Source organism: Vigna unguiculata, chromosome 4 (genome assembly GCF_037176805.1).
Source record: "Vigna unguiculata cultivar grain cowpea cultivar isolate G323 ecotype 2 chromosome 4, ASM3717680v1, whole genome shotgun sequence".
Lineage (NCBI taxonomy): Eukaryota > Viridiplantae > Streptophyta > Magnoliopsida > Fabales > Fabaceae > Vigna > Vigna unguiculata.
In genome coordinates this window covers 44,001,414-44,016,473 of record NC_140795.1, presented here as the reverse complement: position 1 = coordinate 44,016,473, position 15,060 = coordinate 44,001,414, and the positions used below count along the sequence as shown (strand labels likewise).

The following is a 15,060-nucleotide window of genomic DNA, read 5'->3' as shown; positions in this document are numbered from 1 at the left end:
GAACAAGACCCACAAGACACAGAACTGGCTGGATTCATCACAGAAGAAGGGAGAAGATGGTAACAAAATTAGGGATTCTACATTGCAATGCTGGTGGCTTAAATAAATAAACATTTCCACACTAATACACCTGTATTTGACACGTTTCAGTAACAGAAAGCCATCTCAGCAACCACTAACGCCGTTTGCCCAGACTTGACGGAAAGGGCAAAATTGAGACTTTTAAAGTTGAAAGGGGACCATTTTGAGATTTCCAAAAATACAGGTACCATTTTGAGATTTCGAGTCCAAAATGGGGACCAAAGGCATAATTAAACAAAAAAAAAATTAGATGTAAGTAGGTAATGGAAATGTTGAGATGTTACAACATCTCAATATTTTATAAATCAAACTCAATATTTACTCAAATAATCAAACTAGATTAATGTAGAGTTAGAACCCATGGGTTAATTCGGCCCACCACAAGTTTAGATCGGGTAGAGTTGAAATTTTTTTACAAATTTCAGTATGGGTCAATTTTTGATCCGGCCTACCAAGAACCCGGCTCACCCGGGTTAAATCCGTGATGAGCCGGATTGGTCCACCAATTCGTATGGTCATACATATTATGTTGGGTTTTGCAATGTTAGGTTGTTTTTTTTAACCAAACATATTAGTGGGTTGGCAAATGAAAACCTAGCTTCAACTCCAAATAGATGGGAATAAAGAAGATGCTTTAAAAGATGAAAATGTTGTGGGTTTATCCATTCAATACTCTAATATTATAGTTGGATAAGTGATAAGAATGTTTTGATCTTAGATAGTAATTTTTTTTTAATTTTGTTTTGTATTGGAGTTTAACATCATTTTGGATTATATTTAGATTGTATTGAAGTTTATTTAAATTTTAATCCGAATTTTAATTTATGACTTAAGAAAAAAATTATATTTTATTTTAATTAAGTGGACTAGTGAGCCAACCCGTTTAACCCATCAACCCGTGGTGGGCCGAGTTGAGTTCGAAGTTTTTCAGCTCGCTTATAAGTGAGCCGGAATAGGTTGGCCCACTAAGTGACCAACCCATAGTGGGTCGGTTCGGGTTGAGCCGGGTGGCCCATTTTGACAGCTCTAGATTAATGAATCATTTACGAATTTTCATTTGTTCCTGCGAAAACAATAACAGAATGTCAGGGAACATAAATCACATCTTACCTCAATCACTGACTTCTCAGACTGGTTACTCCTCGATTCGTCGTATGTGTCTTCGTCTAACGTTGGCGGTTTGGACCTCTAAGGGGTTACCTACGGAAAGAACGATCATGTCAGCAAAGACTCTCAAAAGTCAAATCTCATATTAGTGAATTAATGAAAGCATACCTTTAATGGTTTTAATGGTTGGGGTTCACATGTATTTATAGAATCATTAATTATGTTTTCCCCTTCTTATGGGCCGAATCCTCTTTATTATTTTGGGCTAATGTTCAGGGTTTTAAATGGGCCTAGGCCAAGTCCAAGCCCTATGTTAGTGAGTTGATACTGGAGGCCTTGCTGTAATTTTCTAAGTTTGGGGTTAGCGACTCTTCCTTATGCACTATTCTTTGGAGTAGGCACTAGTGCAGATTTGATAATTTACCTCGTCTTATAGGTCTCGGTTATGGCGGAATCGAAGCTTATAAGGAGGCGGTGGCAATTTTGCAATTTCAGCAACATATATTGCTTCGGTTCTACAAACAACCTATGCCATAAGCAACTTTAGGCCTCAGTTCCTTAAGAACCGAAGCCTATTAGGCAGCCCAGAAATGAAAATTTTAAAATTGGCGCCAACGAGAACACATTTGGCCTCGGTTGCTTTTCGACCGAGGCAATATTGGGCAGTTTTAGGCCTCAGTTGAAATAGAACCGAAGCCTATAACCCTGTCCAGAAACCCTAATTTATAAATTTCATCAGCGCCGCCCCCTTTGGCTTCGGGTCCCCTTCGACCGAGGCCATTGAGCCTGTTAAAATCCCCAAATCGCGAACCTCGATCACTATTCATCTTCTTCCCCAATTCTCTCTACGCGAACCCCAATTCTCTCGTCACTGCTTGGTGGACTGCGCGAAGGATTCGCGATGGGTGCTGCCGGCGAGATGAAGAACGGAACTGCGGTGGCTGAACTAGCGTCTCTGGTGTGTGCTCGCGTGATTGTTGTTGGCGCTGTTCTGGTTCGCTGCTGCAATGGAGGATACGTCTCCGCTGCTGCCATGGTGGTCGCGAATCTGGTTCGATGTGCAAAGGTGGAGCTCGCGTCGGCGTTGCAGTGGAAATGATGGTGGTGATGATGCATCTTCAATGGTTGTGGTGGCAGCGTGAAGATGAACTCTCGATGGTGATGGCAGCGTCGAGATGATGCGCGGCTGCGTGGCTGAAAGGTTGGACGCAGTGCAAATCTGAAAGGTTCGCGTTTCCGCTGCTGTTTCGCTGCTGCAACTGTTCCGACGTGATGGTTCTGGTTCGCTGCTTCCATGGTGGAGCGTTAATGGTGTTTTGAACGTTGCTATTGCTGCAAGCGCGGTGGTGATGGTTCAGCTGCTGTGCGGGCAGCTTGCTCATGGTGGTTCGATGGGGTATGGTGTTGCGGTGGCTGCGCGTTGCAGAGAGGATGGAGAAGCGGTGGCTGCCGACAATGGTGGAACGTGAACTGCCATGGTTGGTGCACGAGGAAGCTTCGCGGAGGCTGCGAATTTTATTTTATTTTTTTAAAAAATATTGAATTTATGGCTTCGGTCTATCTGCAACTGAGGCAGAAAAGAGGTCTATGGCTTCGGGTAATGACCGAGGCCAAAAGGGGATGCCTTTTGGCCTCACTTTAATATGCCTCGGTTCTTAAACCGAGGCAGAATCTCGAAAATAACCGGGGTCAAAAGGGTATACTGCACTAGTGAGGCGGCTTGAGCCGTTATGTGTGTTGTCTTGTTCAGTTAACCATCCATCTATTCTTCTTTTTATAATAGAGCTAGACGCAGACGATTCAAACCAGGTAATTAACTAGGTTTGCGTAGATATAGTAAAGTTAAAAATGGATTGAGAATATTATATGGGAAAATACTTACTGATTGATTGATCAATGATCATGGCTCACACTTAAAAGTTAAAATGGAATTTTGGTTCTTACAACATTATTGATGATCGGTAGGGTTAAAGGGCAAGGGTAGGTTTATACTTCTATAGCTTTCGTAGGGCAATGTGTGAATGAAGTTCTTAAAAAGAAACTGGGGTAGGCACTATCTCACTATTGTGTCAGCCTTCGATTTTTTAACTATACAAAACCTTACTGGGGAAGGTGCTATCTCACATATCCATAATCTTCGTTCATGAATTCAAAATACATGAATCATATTAAATGCTATAAAAATATTAAATATTATAAGAAAATATATTTATCACTTACGTGAGTGTTTTAAAGATTGTCTCCATTATGCATAACATTAAAGCAGCAATGATTAACTTCTCCGTAATTAATTAAATAGACAATTAAAAAAATCTACGCACTAGAGAAAGTGATCTTTTTTTTTTATCTTGCGAAAGTAACCATGATATCATGTTTATGTAATAATCTCCGAGTGAAAATTGTGAGTTGTTTAATGTCTTATAATTTTGGAGTTCCAACTTAACTTTAACATGTTTTTGTCATTTAAATGGTTTCGATAAAGTAAAAGTGATAATAATTATAAATTAATTCTTTTTAATGATACTAGCGTAAACACGATATTGAACTTGTGTGTATGCATTTTTTAAATATGCGTGATATTATATTAGTAGGTGATAATATTGTAATGTTATTAAGTTAATATATAAATTAAAATTATATTTATTAAAAATAAAGTGAAATATATCAGAACAGATGAAAGAATAATCATTGATAAATAAATAAAAGAAGAAGTAGAGATATCTAATTTTATAAGAAACATGTAAAAGTAATAGTCAATTTTTAAAAATTTAATAAATTATTATATTTAAAGGGTAAAATTGATATTTTAAAATGTGGACACAAAAAAGAAAATCTCTTTTATACATTGTTATAGATTAAACTTTTAAGTATAACGGAAATATTATGGTAAATTCAATAATAATTTTGTTACAAAACTTACGTTCATCTTAAATTTTTATCATTAAATACACACACAATGAGATGTTTAAGCTAAGAGTGATAGTATTTAAAAATTATCTTACTATGAAACTCTAAGATATTTGTTATGTTCATATATAGCTATTTTAAAGAAATATTATTCTTTATTATCTATTATTTTTAGAATAATCGTTTTTTCAGTGATATTATTATGTTTATTTTTATTATGTGTTATAATTTTTTTTAGAAAGAACACCAAAAAAGATATAGTAACTAATGCATTTAAAATAAAATAAATAAATGTTTTCTTTTTTATGGAGTGAAAGAACTACTATACAGAAAGAGTACAGTGGAACAATTGTTATATAATTCTTTCAAATAATTACAATTTTATTTCGATATTACACTTGCATTAATCTTAACTCTTTCATTATTAACCATAAACAATTAGGTGAGAAAAAATATTGTTCACTGGGGTAATTATTAGTGCATTCTACAGACAAATAAGGTGAAAATAACAATTCTTGGAGTTATATATATTTATAAAAGCATGTATTGCTATGTGTGCTTATAGAATTTGTTCTGTTTGAAACAAAGAACAAAATTTTATATATATATATATATATATATATATATATATATATATATATATATATATATATATATATATATAAGGCGTGATAACCATTTTAATTTTTACCTATATTTTCATTTAATTTTAAAAAATAAACACTTAAAAAAAAAAATATGACGCGGTTTCTGTTTCGCCATAAAATTAACAAGTGGCCGGCGGCTGCTGGTCTAATTTTACATTACATTTATAAAGGCGAATTTTAATGTTAGTAAATGTAAGTTATATTAAATCAATAAGGTCGTGTTAACCGTGACCTAAGGTTTATTTTAATTTTAATTTAATAATATATCTAATAATTTTTATATTACTTAATATGATAATCAATTTTATTATAAAAATTATTGCACTAACATTATTATTTATTTATTTAATTTAAGTTTAATTTTTATAGATGTAATAAATTATCAATAATAATCATTTTAATCTTTTAAATGAAGTAAAATTGCATTAATTGCAGTCAAAATTTATTAAATAATACGTTTAACTGTAAATGTTATACCTATTAAACATACCTTAACTGGTATCTTGTTAGCATTCTCGAAACAATAAAAGCAAACAAATTAAATATAGAAAACGTATAAAACTGCATCCCTCGTCTTTATCTTCTTCTCACGCCTTTTTTCAGCAAGTCATTTTTTTTCCTCAATCACTTTTAAAGGTTTTTCTTTATCTTTATTTATTTTTAATCATTGTTCATATCAAAAGTAGTTAAAATTAATATTATGGATATATATATATATATATATATATATATATATATATATATATATATATATATATATATATATATATATAAACATTCGATTTTATTAGGAGTAGAAATTAATCTAATATTATCTTTTCAAATTTTAAATAACATGTACAAAAATAATTAATATAAAAAAATAGGGGAACACAAAAAGATTTAAAATAAAATAATAGAGTGATAATAAATAAAAAAAGAATCAATTTTTTATTAGTTTTCATAAATAACATTATTATAAATTTATTTATACAATAGATAATAAATAGTAATGTTATTATGTTTCTTTATACTAGAAATAAGAAATATTAATTTTATAATTAATAAATAATAAATGTTATTATATTTTATGTTTATACAAAATTGTGAATGCAGAATTGGAAAGTTATAATTATTTTAAATTTTAACTGAGAAGTGTTGTAATGTGTTGTAGCTAGATTATATTAATTTTTATTAAAAAATAAATTTTAATTAAATTAATATTTAATTTAATTATGGGAAAGGTGATTGTGTGACTTGATAACACATAACAATGTAAAATTTTAATTATTTACCAAAAGATATTAACAGGTAGTGTAATAAAAAATCCAAAAAATAACGATTTACACGATTTTACAATTTTGTTTGATGATCCTACCAATATATTGTATTATAATTATACGTAAGATCTGACTCATAAATATTATGTAAAATCGTGACATCTTACGATTTAAATATTGATTTTGACTATGGTGATATTGATCATACCATGTTGTAACAGTGAAGCTAAAATTCACATTACAAGCCACGGAATCCTAAATATAACTGCCACTTCATCACCTAAAGACTAAATTCATCCTAAAAAAATTTAGAAACTAGGAAAAATATTTATGCAGGAAAGAAAATAAAAATTTAAAGATTGAGTGATTAAAACCATAATTTATTTCTATATTTATATTAACTAAAAATAGTTTTAAAATGTCAAATTACATGTTTCAATCGGTTATTTGCAAATTGTCACGAAATATTGGACCAACAATCAATTGTTTTAAAGATGATAACAATGTGGAAGGGATTTGTAAGTGTCAAATATATTACGGAGTTTCTCTTTTTATACTAAATGCTTTTGACTTTTATATTATTTATTACGTGCAACTATTCTTTATCCCCTCTTCATTAGAAGTATCCAATTTGAATTGCACCAAAATTGAACAAACAATACCTAGTTTCTTTAAAATTAATAATGGACTTAAAAAGCTAAAACTATTTATAATCGATTATAATACAATTTATTATATCTTTGAATTGTTATTATTGCCCTAATTGTTTTTCATTTTGATACTTTTATAAATAATTATTCATATATTTCGCCGGTTTATTATCTAATCAATTATAAAACTTATTATTTTATGGTTTATTATATATGTATTCTTTTTCATCAATAATTAAAAGTTTTAGTTTTAAAAGGCAGCCATTTAATTATTATAGTCACATCCCAAAGAAATAAAAGTCAAATCTGAAATTAGTGCAGTTTATATATTAGTCTCTCGTAACCTCAACATGCCACATGTTATGTCGCTTTTTCACTTTTTTTTTCCTCTCACATAGTGACATCTGTATTCCTTGCCACCTGTTTCTTTAAAAATAAAAATTTGAAACAACGTAAACAAAATAAAGTTGTTTCCACAAGCAACACATGGAAAATAATGTTTTGACAAAATTTTTTTTGACAAATTGACAAAATTACTATAAATGGAATTAAAATAGATTATCATTTTATTTTTTAATCAAAATAAAATAATAAAATAATACTTTTTTACTTAAATTAGTAATTTGTCAAAAAGTTTGTTAAAAAACTTTGTTAACCGATCACTTCCCTATTACATTTAATTTGACCTTTTTAAAATATTGAGGCTAGGATAGAGATTTTTTTTTTTTTCAGAATAAAACTAATTAAAAAATTCCTGCAAACTCATTTCAATCTAATTACAACTATAGACATATTTAGTACTTAGGAACACACAATAAGTCAATTTTTTGTGCAGGGTTTTCAATTTTTCTGTATTTAATAAATTCAATATAATAATGTATACTATAAGTTTTGAATTTAAATATTTTTAATTAATAGTTTCTTAACACTACTAAATTTTTCTATATAATAGTTTACGAATACTGTAAAGAATTATATTTAATATATTTTCAACGATTTTAAAAAGCAAACAAATGTTTATAAACTTAGAAAATATTTTTAACATTAAGAAATATTTATAATTTAAGATTAATATTTAAAAAAAATACAAAATACAGTTTATAATAAACTAATAGTTTGTACTTATTTTAAATCATGTTAGACTATGAAAATGAATATAAGTATTTAAAATATATAATTAATAACTATCAGGGGAAAATCATCTTTTCGTTCTCTGTTTTAAAAATTTAACTAGATTTCTAATTTTTATTTGGTTAACTCTTTTGATTTTTTTAAGAACGATTTAATTAGGTCATTTTTATTAGTTTAATGTTAAGGTTGTGTCAGTTCATAATATTTTTATTTTTTAATTATTATTCTTTTAAATTGTTGTTATATTATTATTTTATTACGTAATAATATTAGTGTTATGTGACAGTGTTGGGTGCCACATGTTTATACGTATTGTCAATATTAGAGTTAGTGTCATCGTGAATTGTACTCCATTTAATTTTTATATTTAAAATTTTGATTTAATTTAATTTCTATATTTGAAAATTTAATTTAATTTAATCCAATTTTTTTATTAAATGAAGTAATATTATCATTTTTTAAATCAAATTAAATTATTAATTAAGTTTAATTACAAATTATATATATATATATATATATATTAAAATATTTTTTAGATTTAAAAATTCTGGAACGTAGATGATTAAATATTAGATTCTTTCTATTCAGAAATTGAATGTTCATAGCGTACTTCTATTTTGTTTTTTTTTCGATATGCTTGTTTACAACCTGTATTCATGAAATCCAGAAACGCAAAAACATGAGAAAATAAGTGTAAAAATTCAATCCCGTCTATTTACAATCGAATTGAGTTCTTATTATTCTGTATCATCCTCTAGAACTTTTATAATCGAAGAACATTCAATTCAATAAACAATATAAAAACTAAAATTGAAATAGTAAATAACATAATCAGAGAGTGAAGAAACCAGTGGTGTTGTCGGTGAGAAACAAGCGATTCGTTCTCACGCAACGGTGGCACTGTCATCGGCGATTTTGATAGCAATCGTGAATATTAGAAACAAAAACACATTAGTGAAAGTATTTAATATAGCATAGAAATTAACGTTGGTCAGTTCAAGGAAAGTATTTAAGTTAAGTTAAAAAAAGTAATCTCTTTCTCAACAAATTAAAGGTCGGGGAATTAAAATGCATTAAAACTGAATTAAAATTAGAAAACAAGAAACCGAAAGAGTATTGAAATGCAAAATTTAAAAACTAAAATTGAAGTGCAATGGAAAATAAAGGAAAGTTGTAAAAGAAAACGATAAAGGAAAGCTATAAACGAAAGCATTAAAAGAAAGTTATAAACGAAAAAAATAAAAGGAAGTTGCAAATGAAACGCATTAAGAAAACGTAATAAACAAAAAAACTATAAAGAAAAATGTAAAATAAATGCAGTAAGTGGGAAAAATAATCAGACAAAATGAACAATAAAGACACAAACCAGAGAAAACTCAGAAAACTGTAAAAACTAAAAATTAACTTCTACAACTGAAAGTAAATGTCGTATCAACTAAAAAACCATAACACCGTAAACATCCGTAAAACAAAAATACCAGATGTCGACGTCCTTGAAAGAAAAAAACTTGGGATGAGTTAGTTAGTGTAAAGAAAAGTAACTACTTTTAACTGAGAGGAGCAAAATGAAAATTTAAAAAAATGTTGGAGGTACAAAAGAAGTGTTTGGAGGTGCAGGGAGAAGTCCCTTTGTATTATTTTTGGATGGGAAACTTTCATTTTGGGACATTTTAATTGGACCTGGTTTTGTGAATATTTGGGTGTTTCTCTTGCATTTCCAACTTTTCTTCAGCACCCTCAAACTTTTTTAATATATCTAAAATGATCTTTTGATTTTTTGATCAACATCCCTTACAAAAAAATATTTAAATAAAATAAAAAAATTTAAAATAGAATATAAAAAAATTAAAATATATATTATATTTTTTAAATTTAATAAATATATAATAGAAAATAGAAAATAAATAAATAAATAAAAAATTTAATTATCATAAATCCATTATATTATTGGGTTAAATTCTATTATCATAAATCATATAATTTGGGCTACTCATCTTCTTTTTTTTCATGCACCCCGATGTAATAATTTTTATTGAATTCTTTTCTGTATTTTTATTAAGCACACACCCCACTTCTTTAATGGACTGATTTACTTGGAGCACTCCTGCATTTACATGTTCATGTTGCATCCTTATAATTTGTTTTCTATTTTTACCCTTGTTTAAATTAATCCGCTTTTTTCACATGAAACTTTTTCTTTTTAAATAATAAAAGTATTAAAAATGTTTTCTTATCATTCTGTTTCTTGTGTTTACCGACCGATCCGCATGACACTCAATTTTAATTTTTTTAATCAATTTTTTAGTTGAATCATAAAATCTAAGTACAGAATTTTTTTCACGCTGCTTCTTAAACTCATCATCAAGACCTCCTATACTTGCCAGTAGTGCTCTGGAACAAAAAGGAAAACTATGGTCTCAAATAAGTTTTATGGGATGGAAAAGTGTACTAAATATCCAAAAATATTAGTATCTCACTAAACCGAAAACAACATCAATTAATTTCAATCTCACTAATGACAATGAAATTACGGAAAAATAAATAAAACTGATAATAAAAATGGTGAATTTTACGTGTACAGGCAGCATAACTGAAAATAGAGAGGAGCTAAATATAATAAAGAGTAAGATAAATAGAATAGAAAAATTATTGTGATATCTTATTACAGAAAAATAATGTACTCATTTGATATATGTAAAATTAATTATCCAATAATTAGTAAATAAGGATGTAATCAAAAAAGAACATGAGACTTTAATTTTAAAATGGCAATAATTTTGAAAGAAGAAGTTATTGGACCAAAATATAAAAACTAAAATGATAATTAAATATTTAACATGTTAATTTGCATTCGTCCATTTAATTAAAAATTTTAAATCATTTATAAAATTGAATTAGTTTAGAACAATAAATAATCTATTAATAATTTAAAATTAATAATATGTAATTTGTTTCTTCTTACAATGATCTCTTTCTAAAATTAACTAATTAATAATGATTATTAGTAGGTAATGGTGTATATAGGGATAGTTAAGTAAACGTTGATTCACATATTATCTAACACTCGTTTAAAAACGTGTATAGCTTGAATGATTCTATTCTTATATGAATATGAGAAGAGACAACTTCATGGTGTGTTGAAGACTTCCTGTGATGGAGGTAATGCATTTGCGAAACTGGGAAGCAATTTCCTGCACAGGTTAAGTTTCTGTATTTTTTCGCATATGTTGTTTTTTTTTCTTCACCAATTGTTCTTACTCATGCAAAAGTAAAAAATAACCTTAATTCGTTTCTCTCTTTGACCACATTCAATGCAGAAAGCATCACAAAAGACCAAGATTTGAAAATGTGAAATAGAAGAAAACGAACACATAAAACTTGTTAGAATTGGAAATGAAATTAATTCTTTCTCCAATTATTTTAGTTCTGCCTACACGGAAGCTTTTTTTCTCTTTTCCCCATGCTGAAAAGGCTGAAAACTTTTTATGTGCCCTGCTCAATAATTTCAGTTTAATTAGTATCCTAGATTAAACGTGAATATGTTTCATTTATGGTCTAATTAGAATCCATTTTTTAACATATATGTTTCCAAATTGACCACCTTTCTTATTATGATATATTAAGTTCCAAGATTGTTGAATGCACAAACATGGCAAAGATCAACACAAGTAAAACAAGAAACCAACCAATAACAATTCAATTCAAAGATAAAAGAACATAAAGTTGATGTTAGGTTGATTAATCACCATGGTTAAGATGAAGACATTAAAGAAGAATCTTAACAATTATTTGACACAACGATGCTAATCACCATTATTTGTTGGCGTGCTGAGATAACAGAAAAAACAATAATGCCACAAAATTTTGGTGATACTATGAAAATATATAATGTTAATTTATTGAATATGAACAAAAAAAGTATGCAAATTAGATATGTAATGTGTCAGAATATAAAAGGTACACAGAGGGAATGTCATGATTTCACATGAAAAACCTCTCTTTACAAAGCCCTCACTTGAGTCTCTGCCAATAGTAGACAGAACAAAAACAAAAAGAGACAAAATTTATCTCTTAAATAAATATGATGTGAAACAAAAAATTATTTTGTTGCAAACCATTGTTGGTCTTTTTACTAAATGTCATGTAACTTGGTTCAATATCAACTTTGAAAGCAAATCAATCCCTCACATGTGAATGAACAAAATTCATTCTTTAATATCTTTCACAGAGAAACGTATGTTATATCTTTTTAGAATGAAACTAATTATATTTTTCTCTTGTTCTGCTTTAATCAATCATTCAATCGAAGACTTGGAATTAAAGAAGAACCACTCTGTGTCACTTGATAATAGAAATGAAAAAGATGCATAACAACAATATGGGAACATTGTTTTGAATAAAACTACAACATTAAAATTCCAACAAAAGGGAATATGACAAACGAAAAGTATACTTTGACCCCTTTTTTTACTCTCACCATTTACAAAAGATAATAGTATATTAATCGATGATCTATATTAAACTACGCCAATGAATAAATAATGAGAGTAAGAATGTGAGTAAAAAAAGAAATGATGAATTTCATAAATAAAAGATTATGAAAGAAAAACAATAAAAAGAAGTGATACAAAGAAAAGTAAGTATGCATAAAATAGGTTTCTTATAATTGATTTGTGTGTCCCATGAAATCAAGTATTAGGCCTAAAAACTAGGTACTTTCAAATTAATTTTACAAAAATGGATTTAGAAAGTATTCAATATAGCAATACATCGTAAACATCTTTCACGAGGCATTGAAAACTATAATTTTCTATGCACGGCATTTCCAGTTTATCAAAATCATAGAAACAACAAATCACCAATTACTACTAACGATTAATGCTAAAACTATTTTCCATGCACGCCTTTCCAAATTCCAATAAAATGATGGAAACAAAACGTTAATTACTATTACAAAACATCAATGAGGGCCTAACTATTTAAAGAAAACAATTAATTGAATTTTTTTCTTCCTCCAAAGTGTGAATGTTGGGGAAGAGTAGGAGAGTGGACCCAAGAGCATGAAGGATTGGTAAAATTGTGAAATGGAGATTACTTGCAAAGACTTAAAACAAGATAGTAAAAGTTAGGTGTGTATCACATTCTAGTTTCTAAAAAATGGGGACTTTTGGTTCAAGAAAACGTGATTAATTAATCCAAAAAATCCAAAGTTTGAGTCGCTAATCACGGAGGTAAATCGTTGATTTTCAGATTAAGTGTTGACTTCACTCTTCGAGCTCACCATGCCATGAATTTTATTTCATCTAGAATGTCTTATCATCAATACTAAGATGTTTTACTTCAATTCTAAATATAAGTGTAAATCTTAAGAGATTAACAGCTTATAAGACTCCTTCGATTACAACATTTGTTATTTGTTATAATTTGCATTGGACATAACTATCCAACCATTCTCAATCTCTTATAATTTTAAATATTTAAAACCAATATATGGAAGTTTATAATATATTGTAGATACACGAGTCCCACCTATGTTAATTTGATTTTAGGAAAAATAAATATATAAAAGTATTCCAACTTTAAAACAAATAACGATTATAATTTCTTTTTTTAACTAACTCTTAAAATCTTCAATTTAGATAAATGACAATACATTAATTAAAACAACACAAATTTGATAAAGTGACAAACTTCTCTATAAGAATAGTAGTTTTTTTAAAGTATTTTTGTGTTGATTTTAATAAACAACTTATCATTATTATTTTCTTAGTGATTATTGTTAAAGAAAAATAACCCAAAACCAAATAACGCAATCACAAATCAGATAAGCTAGTTTATAAAAAAATTTATATATATATATATATATATATATATATATATATATATATATATATATATATATATATATATATAAAGATAGATAGATAAATAGATAGATAGATGAAATTTATAATTTTTACTATTTATTCTTGGACAATCAAATAGATACTCAAAATTAACTTCCAAAATTAATCTAAATACATTTCAGAAAATTATTAGTTCTACTTAGGAATTATGCTTTGATTAATCCAAAAATTTAAACAGATAAACCGGTGAACAAAACAAAACAAGTTACAGAAAACATAAATTTTGATCTTTTATTTTGAATTGCAAGTTACAGTAAGTAAAATCCTAATGAAGATTCAAATAATAACGTAATAAAAGAAAGGCATAACAAAATAAAAGAATTATTCAATGCTCTATATGTTTAATCTGTCATTCTTAGGAAATTAAATATATATATATATATATATATATATATATATATATATATATATATATATATATATATATACTTAAAAATTGAGACGGTCAACCAATAAACGATAGTTTGAAAAAACATCAACAAAATTAACATTAGTAACTAAATTGAAATTTTATTAGAAAAAAACAGTGAATAGGTTAAAAAGAACGTTAAACGCAAGAACGGAATACAGTTTCAAAACTGTAAACAATTTTGAATAATAAAAATATACAAAACTAAGACTATTTTTTCTTTATTTCTCTCTAATTTGGTTGTTGAATAATCTTTACAATTTAAAAACCATCAAAATTAAACTCATTTTATAAGAAAGGATTGATGGAAATTTAGTCTTACACTTTGTTAGTTTGTTAGAAGAGTAGAGTTACTTCTTCAAAGACATGTACATGATATTGTGACGGTTGTGTTTTTTTTACGAAATGTCATTTTAACAAAAATATCACATTACAAAATTTAGGACTCAATTGATTTTTAGTTTAAAAAAAATAAATACTCAATTGAATAAAAAAATAATATATAAAGATCAAAATAAATAAAAAATTTAAGTACAAGACCAAATTATTAATTAAACCAAAAATAAAATATGTAAATATTTTCAAGTATCTATGAATATCAATAGTGTAAAAACTAATAAGTTTTCTTTCACATATGCTTAATGAATAATAAAGTAACAATTTCTTTTAAATCAAACGAGTAATATGTATATGTAATTTTATTCGACCCAATAGTTGTCATACTTAATCATAATTAACATGAGAAAGAAAAAGAAAAAAATATCTTTAATTAACTCAAAATATATATAATATTATTTGAAGACACCTTCAAATAAGAACATAAATTAATATTGACGAAACAACAAATCTTTGCGAATAAATAATTATATGTGGTTGCAATCAACATTCAGTGCCCCTATAGCTCAGTGGTAGAGCGTCAGTCTTGTAAACTGAAGGTCTGTAGTTCGATCCTGCATGGGGGCA

The 15,060-nt window shown here is 27.6% G+C and overlaps 1 non-coding gene across 1 annotated transcript; it reads left to right on the top strand.

Moving 5' to 3' along the window:
- The first annotated feature begins 14,988 nt into the window (after positions 1 to 14,988).
- TRNAT-UGU (transfer RNA threonine (anticodon UGU)) lies at positions 14,989 to 15,060 on the top strand. The gene has a single exon. It is a non-coding gene; the product is annotated as a tRNA-Thr (tRNA).